Source organism: Malus domestica, chromosome 05 (assembly GCF_042453785.1).
Source record: "Malus domestica chromosome 05, GDT2T_hap1".
NCBI lineage: Eukaryota > Viridiplantae > Streptophyta > Magnoliopsida > Rosales > Rosaceae > Malus > Malus domestica.
This window is the reverse complement of record NC_091665.1, coordinates 32,382,374-32,404,385: the sequence shown is the minus strand read 5'-3', so window position 1 is coordinate 32,404,385 and position 22,012 is coordinate 32,382,374. Positions and strand designations below refer to the sequence as shown.

Sequence of the window (22,012 nt, the reverse complement as noted above, 5' to 3'; positions counted from 1 at the left end):
AGCACTTTTCAACTTCCCATTACTGATTATCTACATCCCATGTCATCCAAAAAAATAGTTTGTCATATGGTAATTAAGAGAAGATCGAGGAACATAGTTTGGAACTACCATCAGGCCCCTATTTCGACATGATATTGACAGCGCTATGTAATCAAGTATAGATAGTAATATAGGCCCTGTTTGGCACACTGTATAAGGCACCGGATAGTACTAATAATACGGTGTACGGTGTTTGGTGGCTGTTTGGATTAAATAGGCACCGGATTAAATAATCCAGGCCCACCTTTTTTACACGGTATAACTTAGTCGGGCTCTCTTCCTCTCCAGACGCAGTCTTCCGCTTCCTCTCCAGACGCAGTCTTCCGCTTCCTCTCCAGACACATTCTTCCGCTCCAGGCGCTCTCTCTTCCTTTCCAAACGCCCTCTTGTTCTCATCCCAGGTTCATCTTCTCACAGTCTTCTTCTTCGTTTGAATCACAATTCGTCTTTTCAGTTTTCTTCTTCTGGGATTCCGCCCCTCCCTCTATTCTTCCCCCTCCTCCTATTTTTCTTGCAATTGATTGAATCTAGTTATTATTTTCTCTCTAATTATGCAATTGATTATGTAATTTTGTGTTCTAATTAGAATTTTTGAATTTTAGGGTTTGTTGTTGGTGTTGAACTTTAATTAGAATTAATGATTGGGTAGAGTGGGAGTGTGCAGGTTCACTTACCTAAACAAAACTTTGTCTCTGGCGCAGCTCCCGTTTCACTTACTGTCTCGCAACTGCAATGCAACCATACGGACAACTGGGTAAGCCAATTTCTCTTCGCTCTTGTTCTCTGTCTCTCACTCCCCATCACCGTCTATGGCCCGAAAATTAGATCCCAGTTGTTGTTCTTCTCAGTTTTTGCATCACTCCCTCTCAGCTTTTATCCATTTTTTAATTTTTATGTGAATTTTACTTTTTATCTGGATATATATATCTGTGTGTGTGTGTGTGTGTGTGAATAATTTCGGACTAGGGTTGTTGAATTGTTAATTGGTATTTATTCCACTTTGTAAAGTAATTGCCTTCTAGAAAAAAAGAGTGTGAGTGAGAAATAGAGAAGAAAGGGAGAGTTGCTGCTCTTCTGATGTTTCGGCTTAATTTTGATGCAATATGACACTCAATTTTGATGCAACATGAGGTGATGAATATATAATGCTTTGAGGTCGTACAAAGTGCCATCATAGACTAGACTTCTTTGCTACCCAAACCATTTCATTACTCTCCATTGTATATTTGTTCAGTAAGCTCCATGCAGTAGGATCAAATAATATAGAATTTAATTGATTATCAGACAATCATTGGACCCTAAAAGGCTTAAGCAATTAGGGAATGGACCAATAAAGACAGATCAATCCCATGTGGTTTGCAATTTAACAAATAATACTGGTGTAGAGAAGATAGATTTCACATGTCATAAGAGCTCTGATACCATACGTGACAACCACAGATGCCAAAAAGGAATGGAAAAAAATAATATCAAATTAACAAAACACAAGGCAGGAAACTTAACTCAAAACTAGTACCAAAGTTTCTTGTATCTTTATATGAATCAATAAAGCATTATATTAGAGTCTAACAGCTAAGAGATCACCTCACAAATAAATTTGTCACTCAAGGCTTCTAGCTTGTGAGGAACAAGGTGATCCTCAAAATGCCCATGTCCAAGTTGACCATATTTGCTCCAACCATATTTTTTGGTAGGACTTATTAACATGCTTCCTTCCGTTTTCAGTGTTATTATGCATTCATGCTCCAGTTACTTAATTTTTTGCCACTATCTAATAATGTTATTTTATATTTTGACTAGACATGGATGAAAGAAAGATTGTGGCATGCTTCATTGTTAAGTTGTGGTACTTGAATATTGTGACTTGGTTGATGATGTGGTTCATGATGAATCATAATTCAGCTAGAAGGCGGAATCGGCAACTTGCACCTAGAAATCGCACATTTGTTAGGAGAATGGTAGGGTCAGCCTATTTAGAAAGCATAATAGGATATGATGATGTTCATTGTGTGAACCAAATTAGAATGGATAGAAGAACATTCCATTATTTATGTCAAATGCTTCGTGACCACGGTAGAGTAAAATTGGATGGTGTAGTGACAATGAAGAACAAGTTTGCATGTTTTTGCATATACTTGCACATCATGTCAAGAATCGTACAATTGGGAGTAGGTTTTGTCGATCGGTGGAGATCATAAGTAGGTATTTCAATTCCATTCTACATGGAGTGTTAAGGCTACAAGGTAGACTTTTGAAAGTGCCAGAACCCATTCCTAATGCCTACCCAGATCCTAAATGGAGTTGGTTTGAGGTATTCTTCATATTTTATAAAAATTACTTCTAAAATTAATGTAATTAAATATATTGAGCTTACTAATGTTAATGATTTTTTTTAGAATTGCTTGGGGGCATTGGATGGGACTTACATTAACTTTCATGTCCCTGAGCGAGATAAACCAAGATACCGATCAAGGAAGGGAGAGATTGCGACCAATATGTTGGGAGTTTGTAATCTGGACATGAATTTTATATTTGTGTACCTAGGTTAGGAAGGGTCGGCCTTTGATTCTAGAGTACTCCGAGATGCGATATGTAGACCATCGGGATTAAAAGTTCCCATAGGTAACAATAGATTTTTTGTTTATATTAGTAATTTGAATCCTCAATTTTCTTATATATAGTAATATACATTTTTTGATGTGTTAGGGTGTTACTACCTTGTGGATGGTGGGTACACAAATGGTCCAGGATACCTTGCACCGTATAGGGGAGTGCGTTACCATCTCTCAGTGGAGAAATAGAAGACTCCCAATTAATCATGAGGAGTATTTCAATATGAAACATGCTCAAGCTAGAAATGTCATTGAGAGATGTTTTGGACTACTTAAGATGCGTTTGAGCATCTTAAGAGGTCCATCATTTTTCCCAATTAAAACACAACTTAGAATTATGACAACCTGCTGCATATTACATAATCTTATTAGAAGGCATATGTCAGCTGATCCAATAAAAAATGAAATCCTAAACTTGGACGAATCTGAAAGTAGTGATGATGATGAAGATATGATTGAGATTGTTCAACTTACACAAGAATGGACTGCATGGAGAAATACTTTGGCCATGAATATGTACAATGAGTGGAATGCACAAGTGTGATTTGATTAAATTTTCTTACATATGCATGTTGTCATTTGGTTATGGTTTGTTATTTGAACAAATATTCATTTCTTATGTATTTGGTTATGATACTTTATTTGAACAAAGTGTGACCTGGCTATGTATTTACTTAAAAAGTGTGATGATTTGCTTATGGTTTTTATCACTTACTATTAATTATATGCATTGTTGATTATATGATATCTTATTGTGTATGTAATTATAGGAATGGAAAGTGAACAAAGTAGTCAACCAAAAGGAAGTATAAGGGTTTGGAAACAACATGAAAAGATGCATTGTGGTCCATACTTGAGGATGCAGTTGTTAAGAATTTGCGATGTGATAACGGTTGTTTCAAATCCAGAACAATGGCTCAATTTGAAACAGCTATTAATTTGAAATGTCCTAATGCCAATATAAAGGCAGTTCCACATATTGAGTCTAAAATGAGGAGGTGGAAAAAAAAATTATGCAATAGTTTATGACATGGTTAATAAAACTGGTTTTGCATGGAATGATGTACGAAAGTGTATTGAGGTTGATAGCATTGAAATATGGCAGTCCTATGTGAAAGTAATTCTCTAACCTAATACTAGAATTTAGCTTTACATATTTGATTACTTAACATGTTCCTTTACATACAATTTAATAGTATGATTATGTCTACCAAACCATATCCTCTAGCCCCATTCATTATGATAGGTTAATTAAATTAATGGATGCTTGATTATATGAAGACAGGTTGAACGGAACAAAATAAGATTATTTGTATTTTATGGATAATGTGATTTGTTTTCGCATTGCAGGTTAACAAAGAAGCAGAGGGCTGGCTAAGAAAATTGTTTCCATTGTATGACAGATTGAATGTTATTTTTGGGAAAGACCGAGCAACTGGAGTATGAGCTGCAACTCCTATTGAGATGATGAATGACCCTGAGCACATTAATGAAGATGAAGATGAGGTGGAGACTAGTTCTCCTTCTGTTGCTCGACGGTCTAGCAGTTCAAGTACCCGGAAAAGGAAGAGAGCTGCTAATGATAATGATCTTGTTGTGCCATTTAAAGAAATGCTTTTTGAATCAGTGGATAAGTTGGGTGAAGTTTTACAAGCTGCTTTTGGGAAAGGAGTGGATCCAAAACCTGAGATTGCTTCAGAATTGTCAAAGATGGATTTATCTATTGAGGATCAAATCAAGGCACTAAATATTCTTTTCGAAAAGCCACATAATGAGAGGACATTCTTGTCTTTGGATGGTGCAATGAAAAAAGCTTTTGTATTCATGTTACTTGGACAAAGTAACCGCAATTGACATTTCAAACCAACAACAATATATTTTGTTAAAAGCAGCATGCATATCTTTTGTTAAAAGTTGCAGCATGCATATATTTTGTTAAAAGCAACATGCATATATTTTGGCTATTTGGACAAACTGTTTCTTACTGAAACCAACTTGCATTTGTATATTTTATGAACTTGAATATGTGGTTGGATTATATTTTGGCATTTGATGTATGGAATTTACTATTTTTCTCTGTTATTTGAAAATTTGTGTGGTTTTCAATAGGTATAAATATGAGAAAAGTTCAACAAACATAGAAAGATTTGTTAATTTTTTTTTCTCTTGTCCTATCTGGTTCAATACCAAACACAGTATAAATAATACGGTCATTAATGCAATACTGCACCAAATGTCCGACTAATTTAGTCAGTACTATCTGGTGGCTATTTATCCTATCTGATAAAATAGTCAGTATAGTCCGAGCTGCCAAACGAGGCCTAGAATCAATAATAACCAGCGAAATAATCTTTAGCGTCAAGAAGGGTACTGAATCTACTTATGTACCTGTAGCTGATAGCCTATGTTAATCACAAGTGCATCAGAAAGAGGCTTCACAACAATCCATTCCCCGTCTTTGAAAACTTGAAGTCCATTTACATGTTCTTCTTAAAATAAAATGATTATGAGGTTTGGATCACATGTAACCCCATTGTTTTCTTTTCACCCACCGATGTGGGATTCCAACAATGCATGCAGAACAGATGACCAAGGTATTCATGCATGCCATGGTCAAGTGATGTGCAATACTAACATGGGCATCTACATATCAAACTTAACCGGCCTTTTAGCCAAAATGGTCCCTGAGATTTGCATAATTCATCACTGCATAATTCATCACTTTGGTCCCTGAGATTTGAAATCAATAGAAGTGGTCCCTGAGTTTGTCCACCATCAATCTTTTTGGCCATTCCTTGAAAAAACTCCATTAAATAAAGATAAAATGACAAAAATACCCTCAATTTTGTCAAATCATTTTGGCCATTTGTTTATTAAATTGAGGGTATTTTTGTCATTTAGTCCTTATTTAACATATTTTTATAAGGAATGACCAAAATGATTGATGGTGGACAACTCAGGGACTCCTTCTATTGATTTCAAATATCAAGAACCAAAGTGATGAGTAATGCAAATCTCAAAAACCATTTTGGATAAAAAGCCAACTTAACGAATTGAAGATTTTCATTTCAAACATTTAATTAATTGAATATATTCTTTCTAAAGAATAATACATTACAGGAAAAAAAATTCTTTTTTTCTTTGACAGTTATTTTATTTTCGCACGTATTGTATAAGTACAAATCTTATGTTTGTAACTTTGTTATCTTTTGAGCGATACAAAAAATAATACAACGAACTTATTTTACTTTTTGTCACACTAGTAGAAAAAACACTTTTCACAACATAGGTACCTTCATCGTGCACTAACCGTTGCGCAAAGGCAGTGACAATAGGGTTTGCACGATGCAAAAGTAACATGTGTCGCGCAAAGCCACTTTGCACGACGCATGTTACTCATGCGTCACGCAAACCCTTGTTTTTTTTTGGCAAAAATATTTTTTATTTAATTTTTTATAAATATTGTAATTAAATTATAGGCTAAAATGTCAACATGGTCCATGTGTTTTACTCTATCGGCCAATTTAGTCGCTATGTTTTCAATTTGGCCAAATTGGTCCCTGTGTTTATATCCATTAGCCAATTCAAGACTGTTAAAATTGACATGTGCTTGGCACATGAGAGGACAAAAATATAATTTTATTGTACACCCACTAAACTTGGTCACAAGTACATAAATAAATAAAGTCATTGATTTAAATTTTAATTATGAGATTATTGTTGACTTCTTGTTCGATTTCAGTATAAATGAGACTATATTTGTTCCAATTAAATCTGCACATGAACTTGATCACAAATATATTCCTATATGTACAAATGAAAACAAAAAGCAACTTCAAAGTGAACTCTAGCAAGATCACAAAGAAAACTAATTCCATGCTTTTGTAAACGTAAAAATTAAAACCCATGCTTTAATTCCAAACAGTATAAAATGAAGTTGCTTTGAACTCCACCAAAAACAAGTACTACATGGTCTTTCTCACACATAGATACCTTACTGCCAAAGAAAAACTAAAACAACTCAAACTACAATCAAATATTCTTTTTCTTTGAACTTGTAGTTGCGTTCGTTGTATAAACATTTTTGCCATGTGGTTTCCATGAATGTGAAGTTCCAGACGTACTTGAAGTTGAAGGTGTAGTTTGTATGCTTAGCCTGGATATGCTAGGCATGTACGTGCTAGAGCCTGGGGCTGTTTGCGACATTGGAAGCCTAGCTTGCAAAGAAGTTGGGGTTGCACTTGGCCTTGTCACATTTGGTATAATGAAAGTGCCTTCTCTAGGGCTAGACATATTGAGCATAGGACTGTTTGTGGCATTGGATGCCAGTTTGCTTGTGAAGAAGTTTTGGTTCCAATTGGTCTTGTCCATATTTGACATGTAATTGGTGTCCTTGACACATTTGGTGTAGTCAAAGTGCCCCCTCTAGGGCCTCTAGTGATGGTTGGTTGAACAAAATTTTGAGGTGGATGAAACTGCAAATGTAAGTATTAAACAATTGTATCTAATAATATATGTGTAGGTTGGTAGTTGTGTTAAGAAAATGAAGCAAGGAATGTAATAGGATAACTTACATTGGCAGGATTGAAGTACTTGGTTGGGAAGTCTGTAGAGTTGTACCATTTTTTTTTTTTTTGTAACTTTCTTCACCTGTCACAAGTAAAATTAACAACAAAAATATTAAATATTACCTCTAATTTGAAAAGTAACAAGTCAAGCCTATTATTCCTTACTTGTAAATTAGATGGTCTTGCATACTTCTTATTAAGAGTATGTCTAGATGACTCTCCAGTTACATTCCCTTGAGGCACAAAGACTTCACCACTTTGTTGGACATTGGAGCACTGATATGGAGGAGTAGGATGAGTTTCTTCATTACCTTCATTGTTGTTCACACCCCTACCATGACTACCATCTTGATGAAATTGATAAGCCCATCGTTTGTCTATATAAACCCCACGTGGAGCTTCTCGAGGTTGATTTTTGCATCCAACTCTATTGTGTCCCTTCTCCCAACACTTTGTACATGTTTTACTACTCCCCTTCTTATCCAATTTGGTGGGATCTTTGTTCTTTTCTATTTCAGGATCCCTTGTTATTCTCCTTTTTTTAGGTCTCCCAGGCTGCTTTTTAACCATTGAAGGTCGGACAGGTGTTTGTTTAACTTGTGGCCAATACTTCATACCCTTGACAGGATATATGACTGGGGAATAAGCCCTCAAATAAGCATATGGAGTGTAATATTCATCCACAAACTCTTCACCTTGTTGCCGATTGTGGAAGATGGCAGAAATAGCGTGCATACATGGTATTCCATTGAGCTCCCATCTCTTGCAACTACAAGTTTTAATCCACAAATTTACCGATTGTTGATCAACCAATGAGTCCCCCACTTGGAACACTCCACTGCCACAATACACTGGTTTGAATCTACGAGACAAAGTTTTGTTCTTCTCTAACTTTCCTTGGATCTTGGGACAAACTGGACCCTCAAATTTACTAATCAAGTCCCTCTTAACTTGCAACCTTCTCAGTATTTTACACTTAATCATCTCAAGCATGGTAAGTATTGGTTTATCCCTAGCAGCCAAAATCCAGGAATTGAAACACTCACACAAGTTGTTCAGCAACATATCACATTTGATCTTCAAACTGAACCTATGCCTAGCCCACATATTTGGATCCCTCTTTTTCAACCATTTATAAGCTTCTTCATCTAACTCTTTCAATTTTTCCATCTCACAATTAAAATCTACTTCATTTGATGCCATGGCTGCACTCCACTGTTTATCCTTCAGTGCTTGACCCTTAAAAAGTTGCTTAAAATTTCCATAGAGATGCCTCACACATCATCTATGAGATGCTTCAGGTACCACTGATTGAAAAGCCTTTTCAAATCCCTATATATATATATAAGAAGGTATACATTGTACATTGGTAATCAATCAAGCAACATAAAAGTTTTTCATATAACTTTATATATACAACTCTTAACGCCAATAAATGATATAAAGTTTTTCTTAACATTTCAATATATAGCAAAGAAATTAAAGCAAATAATTACCTTTTTTTATTTGAAATAAAGGTCCACCCATGTTCACTAACTGGACCAAGGTCCTCAATCAAAAGTTGAAGAAACCAACACCATGACTCTTTCGTCTCCAATTCAGCAACCGCATAAGCAATGGGATACATATTATCATTTGCATCAATTCCCACTGCCACACGTAATTGCCCTGCCAAGGTATTGAATTAATATGCACGTATAGATATATAGGTGTTATGTTAAATTAATACCACATCTACATGAGTTGATGTCAAATAAAACTAAAAAGTAATTATTTACCTTGGAATGTTCCCTTAAGGTGGCAGCCATCTACACCTATCAAAGGTCTACAACCAGATACAAACCCCTGTTTACATGCATCCAAGCACACATGAAGTCTTTGAAAATAAGGAGGATCCACCTTCATCATCATGGTGCTGCCTATATTTGTCTTTCTAACCTCTTCGCAATACTCCCATAACTTCTCTATATATCTCTAACTGAAGCGTTGTCTTCTTAATCTTAGGATCATCTTTAATCCTACCCATGTCTTTCAGAAAGAAAAGTTGAAGTTATGTTTTTGTTACATAAACCTTTGAACATGAATGACCAGGAATGTAGCTCTTGATTTGAAAAGTATTTTCACCCTGCATCACAAAAGCAAACAACCTCCAACTGCAACATTGCTTGCACTTAGCAGACAACCTAATCCTATTATTATTCCATATCTTACATTCATATGACCCTGGGACTCCATAATTTTGTATAGCCTGCTTTAACACCTTTTTACTTGGAAATTTCATCCGAATTGTGAGTTTTCCATATCAATGTCAACATTAAACTCTTTGCATCTACGACCATGTCCTTCTTCATCAGAGTTCAGTGGTGAATGTAATTCATCTGAGTTATATTGCTTCTCATCCATGTTCAAATCCTCAACTTGTATATCCGCTTCCCAATTTTTTTTTTTTTTTGTTTCTTATTGCATCCAGTGAAACTCTTTGGTGTATCTGCATTGTCATTGAAATTGTAATCAAAATTGTCATCTTCAAGCATTGCATCATTATCTTCATCATATAAGGAACTGTCTGTATCAAAATCACCAGTGTCACCATCATTATCGCTTTCCTCAGAAAGGGATTTCTCTGTATCAGATTTTTGCTCACCATCACCATCATATTCACACTCCTCAGTTTGTGTCGGTACATCATAATAATATTGAGGCTCACCATGATACAAAGCAATTCTCTTCTTGAAATAAGAATTCATTGCTAAAACCATTTCGGCAATACATGTTTTCATCAACCTGACTAAACAATTCCGTAGGGAATTCATTGAATGATTCTTCATAATTTATTTGAGCTTGTGATAATGGTGGTTGGGTTAAATCCTCAATAACTTGAGGAAAATCTGCACACATAAAACGAAATATCTTTAATATTAGAAAGCCAGAAGGAGAGTTTGGTGTCTTAAGGCTTCACAAAAAACAATTGGACTATAAAACCCCTCAAACAAAAAAAATCAAAACTGATAGAAAAAATATATATAAAAACCCCAAGGCTAATTTCGTCAGAAAAAAAATATATTTCATTTTTTAAGAAATAAAATTTTAGTAGAAAAAATTTAAAACAACAAACGTGGAAGACACAACTTCAACCACGTTCGGCAGTTTTCGAAAAAAAAGGGAAAAAAACACGAAAAATAAAAAAGGAAAAAACTTCCGTGCAAAAACTGAAACCCATTATCTTGCGAACTGAAACCCCATTATCTTGCCATGCCGATAGAATTAAAACCCACTACGGGATCCTGTTTTCTGGAATCTGGATCCGTCTCTCACTAACTCTCTCTCTCTCCCTCCTCCGCAGCCACCTCTCTTTCTCCCTCCTCCGCGGCCACCGCCAGCCGAACCTCCTGTCACTAGCTCCTCCCATCTAACTATCTATCCTCTCCAAACCACCACCGATTTAATCCCGAGGTATACACTTTTTGGTTTTTCAATTTTTTTATTTATTTTTATTTGTTTCATCAGTACAGGCTTTTGTATTTATTGTATTAATAGGAGAAATAACCCAAAGAGATGATAATTTGTATTTGATTTCAATTGCCAGAGTCGAAGCTCTGAAAAGGGAGCAGCATCCAACCGCACCAGCAACTTTCATGTAAGCTCCGATCTTCCTCTCGCTCTATCTCAGTTACCCATTTGTTGTTCATCTGGATCTTGCTTCGATTAAGCTATTTGTGACTTAAACCGTCGCCTTCATTTCCATCTTCTCCAGGTACCCAACTTCCCAATTTAAAAAACTAGGGTTCCATTACCCTTTCGAATTTCTCTCATTTTTTTTGTGATTTTGTTCCTGGGTTTGATTCTTTAATTTGATTTTACTGGAAGTGTTTTACAGTTTTGGGTTGGAGAGAAGGAGAAGGAGAAAAGAGAGGAAGCATTTTAGCGAGGGAAAGGTGAAACTCTGTTTGCTTCTTTTCCCATACAGGTTGTTCTGATTGGGATCAGTTTTAACCCTCTTCGTCTCTCTGCACACACAACCACTCCACTTCTTCTTCTTTTTATTTTTTTTATATATCCAGGACAGTTTGAAGATTTTGCTTCCTTGGAAATCTAGCGGCAAGAAATCATCCGTACGTTTTGGTTTCAAAGTTGTTCTTTATCGTTTCAGTTTAAGTAATTTGATTATTTTTTTACGAAAATTATGCAGATAAGAAGAAGTCCACCCATTGATACTACCAAGTTCCATGTAAGATGTTGGGGATCCTATATTTGCTTTCTTATATGTTTCTACAATTTGTCTCTGTCTGAGTGTTGAGATTTCTGGGCTTATTAGAGCACACTAAACCGAATAGGAATCGGCGAGCGAGAGAGGGTGGGTGGTGCCACTGCAATCCTACTTCTTCTGCTCTTCCAGTGCCTTCCATGTATTTCTCTTCATTATTTCTTGCTTTGTACTCTTTCTAACTTATATTTGTTCCATTTTGTTTCTCAATTTATATGTTGCGGTGAGAAATATGTCCTTTAGTTGTCTTTTTCTGTCGGCGTTTGTGATGATTGCTAATAAAAGAAACGTTTGTGATTAACCAAACGACATAGGTTTTGCATCAGCTGAAGATTTTGCTTCCTTGCAAATCTAGAGGCAACAAATTTTGTTGTATGTTAACCATTCTGTTTTCTATTTGTTTTCGTAACTCTTTTTGCTTTCGAAGTTTACTGCTCGGTTAAATTTTTGTACTAAATTCTTCAAGTTGTTAAGATTGGGTAAATTTAGGGATTCATGAATGGGTCCGTGGTTGAAGCTCAGGAAAATTAGCTCAATCGGATCTGCAAATGGGTTAATGCCTACTGTCTTAATTTTGGTTATGGTGGTATATGTTCGGCTCCGTCCTATTAGTTTGTGTTATTCTGTTTTTTCCTTTTCGAAATCCCCATGTGTTCTGTCAATTCGATAGTGTACATTTCATGAATCTTTTAACTATGATCTAATTTGTGTAAGCATCATTTTCCATTGTTGAATTTCAATGCTATGTTTCCATATTTTCCTTCAATTTTACCTTTATTAAGAATCATCCAAATTGAAATTTCAGTTTTAAGATTTCCAGAGGACTTCAACATATCAACTATGGAGGGAATTGATAGACGCAATATGTCAGAGGTTCTTACCTTATCTGTATTATTCCTCTTCTGTAGAGATGATCTATTTTTTCTTCTTTTTCAAAAATAAAATAAAATTCATTCTTTTTGGCAATTTCTCAATGTCGGTCGACAATGAAGAAATTCACTTCGGACAAACAAATGTTCAAAATTCTCAACAGTCAAATCAAAGTTATCATAGGAGCAATCAACAAAGGCAAAGACGACAATCTATGAATTCATCACAGCGGGCTCAAATTTTAATGCGACGACATGCCAATTATCAAACACGATTGAACTCAGTAAATATAGTACAAAATCAAACGGAAGTAAACCAAGATGACATAGGACCAACATCGGTGGGTAACTATGATTTCTTATTTTTTTGTCTCTATTAATTATATATTTGTAAATTCATACGTTGTATGAATATTTTTGTACAAATTATTAAGACACATCTATTAAGATTGAATGAATAGTTATCTTACATTGTCATTGCCTTTCGTACTACCAATGGAAACATCCACTTAATAATTCTGTTATGTCTATAACAATTTCAACATTCGGATTGTATATATTTACCACAGTGACCAACATTTTAACAAGTACCCCAACAAAAAAAAAACAAAAAAAAAACAAAAAAAAGAAAGGAAAGAAATATGTCTGGAACGGTAAGTGATAAATTTTTTATGTAAACTTGGAATAACAGTTCAACTATAATAGTCAAGGGAAAAATATAAAAACAATTACAATTATGTGCAGCCATCTTCTAGATTAAAATATTAAAATAACAGTTAAACTTGGTAAGTGATAAAAATTTTACGTAAACAGCTTCAAATTTATTGCTTCCAATTATGTGCAGCCATCTTCTAGATTTCACCATTCACCTCCATACTTGGTACTGTACTTTCTAAAGCATATACATTAACAATTACAATGGAAAAAAAACTAACACAATATACATTTAGAGGCGCGTATGCAAAAATGCCTCTCGCACGCACGTTAGTGCGTGCAGAGAGGCTAGTGCATTATTATTAAAGAAAGGCATATGCCGATTACACAATGCTATGGTTATTAGAAAAAAGCATCTAAATTCAAAGGAGCTAACTTTGGTAGTCATGGTTTCATAAGACAAGTTGCAACCAATAAAAACCAAGTAAAGTGATATCCTTATTTTCCTACCCAATCTACCAAGCCATCTCAATTGATTATAAAAGCACACAACAAATCCAACAAATCAAACCCTAGACCCCAATAATAATGAAAGCCGATGACGATCATCACCTTGGTTGTTTGGTTCAATTCGTCTACTTGGCATCTTCTTTAGAGTAGTCACCCAAATCTCAATCGACAACCCCACAAATTCTGACCTAATGGATGAACCCTAAATCACATAGTATTCAATTGGGTGAAACAAAGCATCAATTCTTAAAGATATGCATTGTATTAGTTTAGTGGGTGTACAATAAAATTACATTTTTGCCCTCTCACGTGCCTAGCACGTGTCAATTTTAACAATCATTTAACGGATTGTCTTGAATTGACTAACGGATATAAACACAAGGACTAATTTGGCCAAATTGAAAACATAGGAACTAAATTGACCAATAAAGTAAAACACAGAGACCATGTTGACATTTAAGCCTAAATTATAAACAATAATTAATAAACCAAGAAAAAACATTTATTTATAAAATATATGAAAATGTACATAAAAGATGTCCGAACATAAAAGAAAAAACTACAATCAGTCGTCTCGGTTTAATGCATCAGGCTACTGGGTATCGCAGGGCAAACTGGCTGGGAGGTCAAAGGTGGAGCAAAATCAGGTGCTAGCATCGAGATTTGAAGGCCGGACATCTGTAAGGCTCGTAAGATCATACTCATCTTATCGTCCTGGGCCAATAACTGGGCTGCAATCTCGGCTTCCCGAGCTGCTTCTTGGGCCGCAAGCTGACCTTTTAGGGTTGCCACTTCCTCCGTCAGGGCTTGCCTGTCTTGTGGTCGATCTGAGAGAGGAAGCACCCGTCTCACGAACCCGCACCTTCCCCATACACTGAAAAAAACTTAAATTTAGGACATGTAAATCAAACCCTACTCACGTCAAATTTAGGAAAACAAAAAGATGATAAGAATGAATTATGATACAAACTGTCAAATCTCTACTCTTCCCATATACATTGTCCATATAATTTCCGTCACTTTATCCGAGGCGTGCATCAAGTACAGATAATTCATAAATCAATGATTTTAAACCAAAGTGAGGAAATAAAGTGCATGTGTTTTCCACTATAACAAGAAAACAGCTCAGTGAAAAATACGGACATTGATGATAAAATGTAGAGCAGTATAATAAGTTAATAACTGATTGCAAACAGGAAAAAATTATGACTTACATGGGTACCGTCACGACCAGCTAAGGGAGAGTCATTGACACCAAAAGTCATGGAAATAGTTGGTGGATCCAACACAACTGTGGGCAATGCAGTCATAGTCTATTAGATGTAACCATAAGTCCGTTTTGCATAGAATGTACCACCATGACATGTTATAAAAAGATACAAAGTTTCTCAAAAGCAACGGATAAAAAGTTAAAATCCCTGGAATGATGCTAAAATACTATGGCAAAATAAGAAATACAGATCATAATGTTTTCCATCTTCTTGAGACAAAAGTAGCTAAAGTTATCAAAGCAACTAATTTGACAGACAAAACACAATGGATATAGGCTACCTACAACAAGGGGAGATGACAACTTAGTGAGAGCCCCAGTATCGAGCCTTCTCAAGGTAGGAACAGAAGTACAATGGATACAGGAAAATATACAACGAAGCTATAATTCATATTTACTAAAATAAATAGGAGAAAAATAAAATGAAAAGGAATTGCGGACAAACTAAAAGTAAAGTCTAAAACCAAGATTGCATTAATATACCTCAACGCTTGCAACTGTATGGCCAATAGAAGGGCGGCTTGTTAACCCCGCCATTGACACTATGTCACCAGCTCCAGCACATTCAATTACGACCATATGTGTTCCCTTCTTTTTCATCAGCTTCACAACCTGTAGAAGATGGAAGTAAAAAAAAAAAAAATTAGTATTTTAATATTTTAATATTTTAACATTTCAATCTGAAGTTGAGCCTTTCAATAACGTAAAAAGCTGCAGCACTTGATCACATATATCAAACTTTTCATTGTTCTCTGAGAGACGAAGATGCTTCAGAGGTTGTTTTTTCATATCAGATTCTTAGTCAGAGAAAATAAAGCTAGAAGCCTCAATAATCTAATTAATCAAATTTAAACTGATGGCGAGCGCTACAAGAGCTTGGTGAGCGCTACAAGAGCTTTAACCCAACATGGGTAAAATCTCACTATCATAAAGAATCAAACATTGTCCAGTGCAAAAGAAAACTTCTTGATTTTTAACAACCATGAGGCAAATATAGAACCACAAACCTTCCCTTCTTCAATTTTCTCAACTCCAGAATCTTTGTGACGAAGCCCATGAACTCTGTCACCAATGCGAATGGTGCCAGAAGAAACTCATCCAGTCAATATTTGTCCAAGGTAGAAGTCTCGTTCCATCATAGAAACCTTACAAAAACATCAATAAATGCTATTTTAATTTTGCCAGTACTATGAACAATAAAATGAACGAGAGGAAAATACAAAAATTAGTCATTTATCCGTTGAGTTTTAAAAAAAAATAATAAAATTGTTTGGCCAGTTTGTTTTACCAGGCCAGTGCAGATGACACAGGTTTTACAGTCACAGAATTATAGACTACTACAAATGAAAGTACGCCAAAACGTTCACAAACTTAACTGCATTTGACACAAAAGACAAAAAGATGCAGTGCATAGTGAACAAAATATAGGAAAGTAAGAACACAGCCTTTGTTTAGAACTTTTTTATTCTCTACGAAGAATCAAGAACAACGGCTTCTATCGAATTTGAAATGTGCACATGGAAATCTCAAGTGAAAGCACTTCATAATTAATATTGACTCAACCTGCATATTTCCAGTTTAAAGGGGAAGAGGAGAGCATACAGGGGAGCATTTGAAAAGTTGCATCAAGATTGGCTGTTGGTGGAGGAACATGACTTATAATGGCATCAAGCAGCCGTGACATGTTTCTTGCATCAGCAGGAGGATCTTTGGTGAAAGTGGTGGAAGCCCATCCTTCTTTAGCAGAAGCATACAGCACAGGAAAATCTAGCTGCTCCTCTAATTCAAAAATAGGAATAAGTTTAATTAGTTTTTCATCTGACTAATACGAAGTTAGGAAAGTGAAAATTAAAGTTAGGACATAAAGCAAAACCAAATAGAAATGGGCAGAGAGACCCAGGATTTTGTGTATTGTGATGCGAGGCTTCAAATATCAGATGTGAAATTTTTATTTTCTCAAAATTAAAAATAAATTAAAAAGAGCCAAATTCACCTTAGCAACCAAGCAAAACTCATCCTAAAGGAAACACAGTGTTTCACCAAAGCAAAACCCTTTTCCATGGATGCCAGCCTGGTTCTGCCTATCAAATGTTCTTTAAAAATATTATTTTATTTAAAACAAAAATCCTATATATATGGCGGCCATTTACAGAATTTGAATAATTGATTACAGAATCACATCATGTATCAAGCAAAACCCTAACTGCAAATTCAAAATCCAAAACCCTAATTTATAAAATGCAAAAAAAAATTCAACAAATTGTCTTACCTTAAGATTGGGGTGGCGAAGTGAGCACTTAGCAGCTAGTGGTGGAAGACGATGGTGAGAGAAAGAAAACCGATGGAGGACGACGCGAATGGGAGTTTGGTGGTGGAGGACGCGAATGGAAGGGGAAAAAGATGGTGATTGGCCACTTGGTGAGCGGTGACTGGTGAGAGGCCGTGCGAGATAGCTTGGGGAGGTGGAAGGAGAGGACGACTTACCTGGTTTTTAGGGTTTCGTTCGGCCTCTTCGATTCTGCGACAGAGGGAGAGACCGAGTGAGAGAGAGGGAAGAGAGACCGACTGTTTTCCAATTGCACGGCTTGCACCTCCATTTTGTCCAAATTTGGGAAATTTAAAGAAAGCGCCTATTTTTTACAATTAAACCGCCAAAAATTTTAACACATTTGTGTACATTCAGGCGTCGCGCAAAGTTGGTTTGCCCAAACGATCCATCTTGACGTTGCGCTAAGTTATATTTAAAAAAAATATATTATTATAAAATTTACTGAAAATGTGACCTTATTCCTTTCAAATTCAATTTTTTTACATAAAACCCACAATAATATATTTTTCTGACAAAAAATCCAATCCGAACTACAATAATAAATTTAAAGCTATTTAATAAATATTCATTTCATTCAATTTCTTAAATATTATAATACAAAATAAATAAATTTAAAGTTACTTAATAAATAAATAAATATATATATATATATATACACACACACATCATTCAACTTGATGGGATACGCATTCTACGAAACTAGTTTCAACGATCAAACCATCAAACTTGCTTGTATATACTTTGAGATCGCATACAGCAAAAATCGCAAAAAACAAACATTCAGAGATTAAGTAACGGGACAAAACTTTTCGACGATTATAAACGAAAAATCAAAATTTAACGGTTATTTTAACTCTGATTTTGATGATATTTTATAGCTACACTCCTTGACCCTATATGAATACAATGAACTAATTCAATCGTCGATTTAAAATAATTACACAAGTGGATACTACAAAATCTTATGTTATACTTAATGAAAGTATAAATATACACCAAGTGTTAGTGCATCTATTGTTTTTGATGGGATACGCATTCTATATAACTAATTTCAACTATCCAACCGTCAAACTTGTTTATATATACTTCGAGATCGCATACGCGAAAAATTGCAAAAAACAAACATGCAGAGATCAAGTAACGGGACAAAACTTTTCGACGGTTATAAACGAAAAATTACGATTTAACAGTTATTTTAACTCCGATTTTGATGATTTTTTACAGCTACACTCTTTAACCCTATATGAATTCAATGAACTAATTCGATCGTCAATTTAAAATATTTACACAAGTGGATACCACAAAATCTTATGTTATACTTAATGAAAGTATAAATAAACTCTTAGTGTTAGTGAATCTATCGTTTTGATGGGAAACGCATTGTACGAAACTAATTTCAACGATCCAACTGTCACACTTGTTTGTATATGCTTCGAGATCGCATACGCCAAAAATAGCAAAAAACAAACATTCAGATATCAAGTAACGGGACAAACATTTTCAACGGCTATAAATGAAAAATTATGATTTAACGGTAGTTTTAACTTTGATTTTAATGATTTTTTACAACTACACTCCTTCATCCTATATGAATACAATGAACTAATTCGATCGTCAATTTAAAATATTTACGCTAGTGGATATCACAAAATCTTATGTTATACTGAGTGAAAGTATAAATAAACTCTTAGTATTAGTGAATCTATTGTTTTGATGGGATACGCATTCTACGAAACTAGTTTCAACGATCCAACCATCAAACTTGTTTGTATATGCTTCAAGATTGCATACGCCAAAAATCGCAAAAAACAAACATTCAGATATCAAATAACGGGACAAACCTTTTAGATGGTTATAAACGAATAATCACGATTTAACGGTTATATTAACTCCGATTTTGATGCAAGAACAAACATTCACACAAGTGGATACCACAAAAGAAAAATGCAATGCAAGAACCCCAAAAGAAAAGTAAAAGGAAAAAAAAACTTTGCACGCCGTAGGTACACATGTGCCGCGCAAAACATCTTTGTGCGACAAAGACTTACGTCGAGCAAAGTTTTTTTTTTTTATTTTTTATTTTTTATTTTTTTTGCTTATGAGTACAAAATAAATAAATAAAAATCTACTTAGTAAATATATATACCATTGAACTTGATGGGAAACGCATTGTACAAAATTAGTTTCAACGATCCAACCGTCAAACTGGTTTGTATTAGGGGTGGGTTCGGTTCCGTTCGGTTCGGTATTTTGCCAAAACCGGAAACCGAACCGAAATTACTGTTCGGTTCGGTTTCAGCCCGGTTCGATTTTTTTTTTTTCAGCAGCAAAAAAAAAAAAGTTTCTAAGAAAACAACTTGCAGCCATTTTGTAATACATCTTTTAAAGGAGTATAAATAAAATCAAAGTCTCATTTCAACATAAGCATTCCAAATTTCTAATAGAATCATCAAACAAACTAACAAAGATAATGAAAATAAACATTCCATTCAAAGTTCAATTATAATCAAGCCTTCCAAAGTCCAAGTTAAATAAACATCAAAGTTCAAATCAAAGTCCAAACTTAAAATACACATCAAAGTTCAAGTTTTCCACACCTAAAATAAACATTGCAAAGTTCAAGAAGTCTTCCACACCTAAATAAACATTACAACTAAGATTATAAATTCAATAAACATCTAAAGTTCCATCCTTGCACATACTTCTTCAAGTTCTTAAGATCAACGCTTAACCATTTCGAGTTTGAATGCTAATTTGCTTACTAACGGTTGGGCGGCCTAGGGGGTAACATAACACCTTTTTTTGAACTTTCACTTGCCATTTCTACATACAAATAATAAAACAAATGATACTAATTAAAATGTTATTTAAAATAATCTAACAAAATCAAATGCAATAAATAAAATTACCTTTCTCAATTTCTTCACAAAACTCCATCTCCTCAATGGTTGGCTCATGATGTAATGCAACGTGAATAGACCTAAGCCAATTTTGAGTACATATCAAAGCCTCCACCATTTTTGGACTTAAAGAACTACGATATGGATCAATTATCCGTCCACTTGTGCTAAAGGAAGATTCCGAAGCAATGGTTGATACGGAAATAGCTAAGATATCTCTTGCAACACGTGCCAAAATAGGGTACTTAGAAACCCCATTCACCCTCCACCAATTCAATTTATCAAAGTTCTCCTCTTCTTCTCCTTCATTAGGATCAGAAAGATACTTGTCGACATCATTATGCACAACCCGAGCTCTCTTTACTTTTCTCATTTCACTTTTTTCTTTCAACTTTCTTTCTATTTCGGTCATGCTTGATGAAGAGTCTCCACTTGTTGTTTGAGAACTACCACTACTACTTATATTTTGTTGTGTACTAAAAGACATATCTTCATGAATCTTGTAAAGATCAATCAATAAGTCCTTCACCGCATTTGTGGCACTTTCAATTTTTTCTTCATCCTCACCAAATTGTATCTCAAAATAATCAACAACTTTCTCTAATTTGTGGCGAGGATCAAGCACAAGTGCAATAAAAAGATATTGATTCATGTCCTCAATTGAACCCCAATACTTGTCATATTTTTCTTGCATCAACATGGAGATCATAGATAAAAGTTCATCATTTTTCCTTTCATGCAAGAGACTTTTGATCTTAAACAAATCACCAAAAGTAGTATGAACGGTTGGAGTATTAGAACAACATACTTTTAAAGTGACTTCATAAAAAGGTCTAAAAAAGATTGCAAATATCCCCGCCTCACTCCAATCATCCATCGAAGGTGGCCCCTCCCTCGTACTATCATGATTGTCTTTAACAAAGTATGGAAGGTAATGACCATCATCTACTTTTAATCTATCAAAAGCCATCTTAAACTTTAAAGCCGATTCCAACATTAAAAATGTGGAATTCCATCTAGTAGGGATATCCAAAATTACAAGCCCTTTGCTATCTATTCTCACTTTCTGAACACACCTTTTAAAGCTTTCTAACCTTGGAGGGGAAGATCTTACATACCTAACCGCATTACGAATACTTTGTATAGCCGTATTCAACAATTTTATGCCATCATTCACAACCAAATTGAGGATATGAGCAACACACCTCATATGCAAATATTTTCCATCATGCAAGAGTGCATTAGGAATCCCCCACCCCCTTATTCGGTGCACCAAGTCCCTTAAACTGGAATCATTTGCGGAAGCATTGTCAACTGTAATAGTTAACACTTTCTCTATACCCTACTCCACTGAACATTCCTCCAAAAGTTGAGCAATGGACTCTCCTTTATGATTTGGAATGACACAAAAGTTCAAAATCTTTTTATGTAATATCCAATCATCATTAATAAAATGGGCGGTGAGAACCATGTAATTGGTTTGTTGAATAGAAGTCCATGTATCCGTTGTTAGACACACCCTAAATGTCTTCAATTGACTCTTCAATTTATCCCTTTCGGAATAAAACAAGCTAAGTACATTCTTAGCAATTGTCTTACGACTAGGCACTCTCCATATAGGACATGCTTGCATGCAAAAATGGCGAAAACCTTCTCCCTCAACAAAAGTAAAAGGCAACTCATCTATAATTATCATCTCAACACAAGCCTTAGTTACTTCCTCTTGAGAAAAACCTATAGCTTCTAACTTATCTTTCGTGCTGGCAAAGGTTAAGATATTTTGCCTATTTGTGGCAAATATTTCCTTATTAGGACCGTAGCTTCTACATCTTGCTAAATGGTTTCTTAAATTAGTTGTACAATTTTTATCCGGATCGGCCATATATGATTGGGCACAATACTTGCACAACCCCTTAACTCTACCACCCTCAATTTTTCTATCAAAGTGCTCCCAAACTAAAGACCTTTCATGACTTTTTAATGATTCCAAAAGAGCT

General features: G+C 35.0%; 1 long non-coding RNA gene across 2 annotated transcripts; it reads right to left on the bottom strand.

Moving 5' to 3' along the window:
• Nucleotides 1–14,000: 14,000 nt before the first annotated feature.
• LOC103405632 (uncharacterized) lies at nt 14,001–17,405 on the bottom strand. Of its 2 annotated transcripts, none has more exons than XR_011581503.1 (6): nt 17,056–17,405; nt 16,350–16,565; nt 15,794–15,931; nt 15,270–15,398; nt 14,731–14,807; nt 14,001–14,390 (listed from the first exon to the last, which is right to left on the bottom strand). It is a non-coding gene; the product is annotated as an uncharacterized lncRNA (long non-coding RNA). The 2 variants fall into 2 exon arrangements; XR_003773500.2 differs by having other exon boundaries at nt 16,389–16,565.
• Nucleotides 17,406–22,012: the final 4,607 nt, after the last annotated feature.